The sequence below is a fragment of the Opisthocomus hoazin genome, chromosome W (genome assembly GCF_030867145.1).
Source record: "Opisthocomus hoazin isolate bOpiHoa1 chromosome W, bOpiHoa1.hap1, whole genome shotgun sequence".
NCBI classification, from domain to species: Eukaryota; Metazoa; Chordata; class Aves; order Opisthocomiformes; family Opisthocomidae; genus Opisthocomus; species Opisthocomus hoazin.
The window spans coordinates 39,626,473-39,633,545 of record NC_134453.1 but is presented as its reverse complement, the minus strand read 5'-3'; positions in this window follow the sequence as shown (position 1 = coordinate 39,633,545).

Here is a 7,073-nt window from a genome sequence, read left to right as displayed (position 1 = left end):
GCTTAACCCTAAACAAAACCCAGAACCCATTCAGGAGGCATAACAAAAGGAGAGTGCTGGCCTGAGCATCCCACGGGTACTCCAAATTCTCAAAAGCAGTTAGGAGCAGCCTGAGGAAGAGAGGGGGGGCGAAAGAGTGGGGGAAGGTATCCCCTTCGGTTTTCCCCACAGGCTGGGTTTGATTATTAACAAAATGTAAGACATAGGATCCGAGGTACGGAAATGACCGCAGTGCCGCATGCAAATACAAGACTAATTTCATGCACAGTGATGTTATCATATCATAAGTCGATATCGTAGAGTACAGCAAAATCATCATCTTAATCCTTTTTCCAGTGATGATGAACAGCATGGCAGTAAACACATACTGCAAATAAGGGTCCAAAAACCACAGCCATCTGAACAAAGTCAGCAACATTTTTACCGGCGACTATTTAACTAACACAGAAAAATGCCTATAACAAAATTTAACAAAATCTAAGAAAGCAGTTTTAACACCCGCTGCTCAGCCCTTCCGTTATCCCTGCCCCACGCTTGGGCACCAACTTAATGTTTTGGTTTCGGCTGCCGCCGGCAACAAAAGCGCCACGCGGCCGCCCCTCCCCCCGACGGCGTGCGGAGGAGAATGAAAAGAAACAGGCAGAAACTGGTGGGTCGGGATAAGGGCAGTTTAACAGAACAGCAAACAGAGGGAAACAGGAACAACAACGATACAGATAAGGAGAAAACACAACAACAAACCGTACGACCCAGACAGCCGCTCTCCCCAACAGCACTGGCGCTGCGCCCCCCCCAAGCCGCAAGTCAGTTCCCGCCACGCCGGCCCCCCCCCCCCCCCCCTCCCGGAACCCAGCGTGACGTCACATGGTATGGAATACCGGGCTCTGTTTGGCCAGGTGGGGTCAGCCCCCACCCCCCGGCTGTGCCACTTCCTGGAGTCTGGTGAAAATTAACCCTGTCCTGGCCAAACCCAGGACAACTATGCCTACAATAAATGCTAAGCTACAATTCAAACCTTTTTAGCTAACTCGAGGCTTTTTTTAAAGTAGTTTTTTCCCTGCTCAGACCAACCATTAAGAAGAGCTGGAAGTAGAGAGAGAAAAAGGAATTTATGTGCGTGCACCAAAAGGAGAATATATCCCTTTCCGAATTACTTCCATGGGTCCCCTACCTACAAATGAAAAGATATGTGATATAACAATTGATTGTTCTGACATACATTACAATCATGATATCTGGTTTTTAATGCATCATGTTGAATTAAGCTTAGCCCATGGTCTAACACCAGGTAACATATATTTCTGTGAAGGGAGTAACATAACAAGACACACACAATTTTTTTGGATCACTTACTTTCTATCCATGAATGCCCAATCTAAAAATCAAGGTAGCAGATGAAAGTGAAGTGAATGAGTATCCACAAAACCAGAATATTTATCTTGTGTAGTTTTGTTTATTGCGAGCTGTATTCAAAGACTCTAGTCAATTTTTATGTTGTAATGCATGAGCAAAGTTGACAGACACATTTTTTTGTCACCCTCAGTTAGATTTTATTCATGGTCAATCAAGGGAGACCTGACAGCCATTAAGACTAAAACACACTGAAATCCTCACAAGTGTTTATTTGATTATGAACCTGCCACTAACATTATTTTGGCTGCTTTGTTTTTATCCTACCTATGAGACAGATTTTCTGTTTTAATTGATAGTTTATTATAAAATAAAAATATCATGCAAGCAATTCTCATTGGAATGAAATAAAATGAATTATTGATTTGACAATAACTGAATATAATAAAATATCCAGTGAAAGATCAAATTCAAATCTGAAGTTTAAAGAACTCACAGAATAAAGCTGCATGTGATCAATCTCTTTGGAAAAAAAAAGAGGTAGATTTTATATATTTATATATATATATGTGTTTGCTTATTTAGCAATTAGAAAGCTTCAGGATATTTGAAGACTTTTTATATAAGTGTCTTGAAATTAGTCTTCAATGCCTGCTTGATTCCTAAGTGATTATCTTTATTTTTAACTGAATCCTTTCTGTGGTACAATACAAAGCAAAACCATTAAACTCACAGACATCAACTGACATCTGTGTGTGTTTGACTGATCACATGCTTCAGCGCAAAGTGTATATACCAGCAAAGGGGATTCCTCCTTTTTTGGCCACATCTGAAAACTGCAATTCTTACCAGAGACTGACCACTCTGGACAGTATTCTCCAATGAAGAAACAGTCTTTGCCAGTGCTTAGCAGACAGGAACATGTTGGTAGCACACAAAGGTGGAGAAATGTAAAATCGCTGGCACAAATTCGCAGATCATGCTAATATCACTTATGGTGCTGCATGTGATGTTTTGAAAGCTTCTCATGAGTCAGTAAAAAAGGAAAATAATATCTGTAGAATGCAGCATCAAGATGAAGCAGTATTTAGAAAGTCTAAGGGAGATAAAAAATATATGCTTTTAATAGGACAGCAATCTTTGTTGACAGAGATAAACATGCTGTTATGATACAGCTTGACACTGTAAAGCAACTGGCACAAAATCATACCACATTGTGATTAAAAGTTTAGCACTGTACAGTATCAGTTTAGCACATGTTAAATAGTTTGGAAACATATATTATAATTGGGCAATTATCATAGTGCAGGAATTTTTGGTGAGTTCTTGCAGGAATCTGTTCACCCGGCTTAAGCTATTGAATATATTTATTAATCACCTGAGAGGAAGTATAGAATAATTGCTAGTAAAGCCTGCTGCTGGCACAAACATCGACATTTGTCCTGGTTGGTTAAAACAGAATCAGTTCTCTTTTAGTGAATCTTCCTTACAGCTAAGTTCTTCCAAGTACCTGCAATTTTCTGAAGCTGGCTGCATATTTTACAGACAGTGTCCACTCCAAAGCTGATAACACCTAATGTTTATAGTTACACTGAGCTAACAGTAGGAAAGGAATGCAGAAAAGGGCCCCTGTTTATAATTATCACTATAGCAGCCAAGGTCACTGACAGATCTCTTAGGTCCCGCAAGTGAGGAGTCACAAAGGGTCACACTTCCAGGGAGGGGCGGACAAGATAGCTGACCCGATACTGGCCAATGAGGTATTCCATGCCATGCATGTCACACTTCATTTAAAGCTGGGGGTTCACGAGGGTCTCGCTCTCTTTGTCGGTGGCCGCCTTCTGAAGAGGACCCTGCTCGTTGTTTTGCCTGCGATCCTGATCCAGATTGCGATCCGTGCATTCCTGAGTCCAGTTCCCGTGTACCGCTGAGTCCAGTCCAGGACTTCCTGGTGCCTTCCTGGCAGCTGCTGGTGGGACGCCAGTGTCTGTGGCACCCAACTCCGGGAAACTCAGTATCAGTTTTGTATATTTGGTTTTATTTCTCTTAATATTATTGGTCTTATTATTGTTATTAATAAAGTTGTTTTTTATATTAAATTTGTAAGTCTCTCTCTCTCTTCCTCCTTTTACCCTTCCTCTGGTGGGAGGGTGGGGGTTAACAGAGAGCATCTGCCACCCTGTTTATTCCCACCCTGCTCTAAACAGTGACAACACTGAAAGTAATAAGAACAAAATAGTTCTGTAAAGCAATTTAGATTGCTTGGTGAAATAAACTAATTCAAAACATATAAATTAAATGCAGGAAAAGTCAGGGTCGTACATTTAGGAGCAAAGAATACAAGTGATACTTACAGGGTGAAAAACTGTGACTTAGAAACCAGTAACCCTGGTGTTTTGGTTTGGCCTGGATAAACGCCAGGTGCCCACCAAAAACTGCTCTATCACTCCCCCTCCTCAGCTGGACAGGGGAGAAAAAATATGATGAAAGGCTCAAGGGTCGAGACAAGGACAGGGAGAGATCACTCACCAATTACTGTCACGGACAAAACAGAATGAACTTGGGGAGAAAAGGGAGTTTAATTTATCACCAATCAAATCAGAGTAGGATAGTGAGAAATAAAGCCAGATCTTAAAACACCTTCCCCTCACCCCTCCCTTCTTCCCGGGCTCAGCTTCACTCCTGTTTCTCTACCTCCTCCCCCCTGAGCGGCACAGGGGGACGGGGAATGGGGGTTGTGGTCAGTTCATCACACATTGTCTCTGCTGCTCCTTCCTCCTCAGGGGGAAGACTCCTCACACTCTTCCCCTGCTCCAGCGTGAAGGTTCCTCTCATGGGAGACAGTTCTCCACAAACTTCTCCAATGTGAGTCCTTCCCACAGGCTGCAGTTCTTCACAAAGTGTCCCAGCGTGGGTTCTTCCCACGGGGTGCAGTCCTTCAGGAACAGGCTGCTCCAGTGTGGGTCCCCCACGGGGTCACAAGTCCTGCCAGTAAAACCGCTCCGTCGTGGGCTCCTCTCTCCATGGGTCCGCAGGTCCTGGCAGGAGCCTGCTCCAGCGTGGGCTTCCCACAGGGTCACAGCCTCCTTCAGGCATCCACCTGCCCTGGTGTGGGGTCCCTTCCACGGGCTACAGGTGGATATCTGCTCCACTGTGGACCTCCATGGATTGCAGGGGAACAGCCTGCCTCACCATGGACTTCATCACGAGCTGCAAGGGAAGACTCTCTGCTCCGACATTTCGAGCACCTCCTCCCCCTCCTTCTTCACTGACCTTGGTGTCTGTAGAGTTGTTTCTCTCACATAGTCTCACTCCTCTCTCTCAACTGCCTTTTTCTCCCTCTTCCTAAATATGTTATCCCAGAGGCGCTACCACCGTTGCTGATTGGCTTGGCCTTGGGCAGCGGTGGGTCCATCTTAGAGCCGGCTGGCACTGGCTTTATGAGACATGGGGGAAGCTTCTTGCAGCTTCTCACAGAAGCCACCCCTATAGCCCCCCCCACTACCAAAACCTTGCCATGCAAACCCATAACACCTGGAAAAGGACTGCTATGTTGTGATGGCTAACCAGCTGAACATGAGCCCAGCTATACTGTGGCTAACAGAGAGCAGATATGATCCATGAATGTACCAACATGTCAGTATTATGTAGGAGTCTTAATATCTAGAAATGCCAAAAGAGTGAGGCTTTTGCTGGAATTATGTGCCCAATTTTACACCATTAAAATGGAAATAAAAAGCTTGCAAGGCTCAGAATAAATCTACAGGATTGATACGGCACCTGGAGAACATACCCCACACAGCAAGGCACAAGAAGCTAATGGTATTTAGTCGGCAAAGAAAATAAGGGATTTGGTCAGTCTGTGATCCAGATAGAGAAGGAATTTCTGATAGCAGCAAGTTCACAACCCTGTAGAAAGAATGAGCAGTAGGATACAACAGCAAGCTCAAACTAGACAAAATCAGGATAGAATTAAGGGTCTATATTTTAAGTACTGAGAAATTAACTACTGGAAAAACTACCAGTGGATAAGGAAGATGGAGATGTTTAAGATCAGATGTTTTTCTGTAAGGTATGTTTTAGCTTAACTGCAAATTAATGCTCAGTGCAGAAATTAGCAGGTGAAGTCTGCGCAGGGGGTTAGACCAGACAATCTTAATAGTTCCCTCCATCCCTAAAAGTCTGCTTGTCAAAACATACGCACCTAAACCGAGGAACCAGGCTCTTGTACTGCAGACTTGGCTGAAGGATCAGAAATCCACCTGTTCAGAACAAACTGTTAGACTGAAGTCCTGCTCCTAAACTATTACATTTTTTACGGGGAAGGGAGGTGAGATAGAGGTCTATTTACTTTTCTCTTACACACAGGGCATTGAGGTGCAGGAGATGCTAGAAATAATTATAACAAAACATCACACTATAAATATTATAGCAACACTGATTTTGCTGAAATTAGCTTGATCAAACCAGTTTAACGGGATTTTCATATTTCTAGTCTTCAGTGAGGAATGAAACCCTTTCTATTTTCAGATATATAATTTATTATTTTTAATATATATAAAGCTTTTAAAGTACATACTGAAGCAATCATTCCTAATCCAGCAGAAAACATAAGCAGAAATCATCAGGGAACTAAGCCCTTGAAATATCAGGTACACCTGGATTACACTTTAGTAGCAAGTCTCATCTTGCTTACTTTAAGATGTGTCAGGATTAGGTGTCTAGTCTGTGCCTATTAGGCTTCATTTACAATGAAGAGAAACAGTTCATTTCATGCTGTGCAAACTGGGTATCTAAAACTGTTCATCATCTACAAATGGCTGAAGTCAGATAAGATGAATCCCACACTGAATGCTGAAATTGGAAAGGTAACTCCCCAACTCAATTCCCTTTTAATCCTGGAGATGTTTACAGTTTGTAGGCACTACATTTCCAACATTGACCATGGGTAAAATTCCTCTAGGCATGCAGAGAAGCATCTCAGTGCTGACCATACACAGCATGTCACATCTGTGACTAGTTTAGAAATCCCAGTGAGGCTTTCTGTCCCTGCTTCATCTTTGGAGTGGTTATTTGCTGTTGTTTTTACTCCACAGATTAAACAAACCTTTGGATTTAGAAGAATGTGGGTCAATGCACACTTTTGCCTTCCAGGAAACCATCCCTGGTGGGAGCACAGAAAATGTTAGGCATGTAAAACACTCTTTATTTTTCCTGTTTATGCTGCTTCGTGTTTCCTGTAATAATCCCATATGACTGAAACAGAGAAAGAAAGAAGAGTGACAATGCACCCAAGCAGTTAGGTTACCTCTCTGTGGGAAAATATTCATATGCAAAATGGTAAAACCTCAGCAGGTGGGCGAGGAAGGGCTCCTGTCTCAGAAAGTGCCTGCTTACATGGTCATAACCAGTGCTTACTGGCTGCTCATGGCTTGGATGGATGTACATTTCGCTGGATAAAAAACTGGCTAGATGACCGGGCCCAGAGAGTGGTGGTGAATGGAGTTAAATCCACTTGGCAGACAGTCACAAGTGGTGTTCCCCAGGGCTCAGTTTTGGGGCCAGTTCTGTTTAACATCTTTATCAACGATCTGGATGAGGGGATTGAGTGCTCCCTCAGTAAGTTTGCAGATGACACCAAGTTGGGTGGGAGTGTCGATCTGCTTGAAAGTAGGAAGGCCCTGCAGAGGGATCTGGACAGGCTGCATTGATGGGCCAAGGCC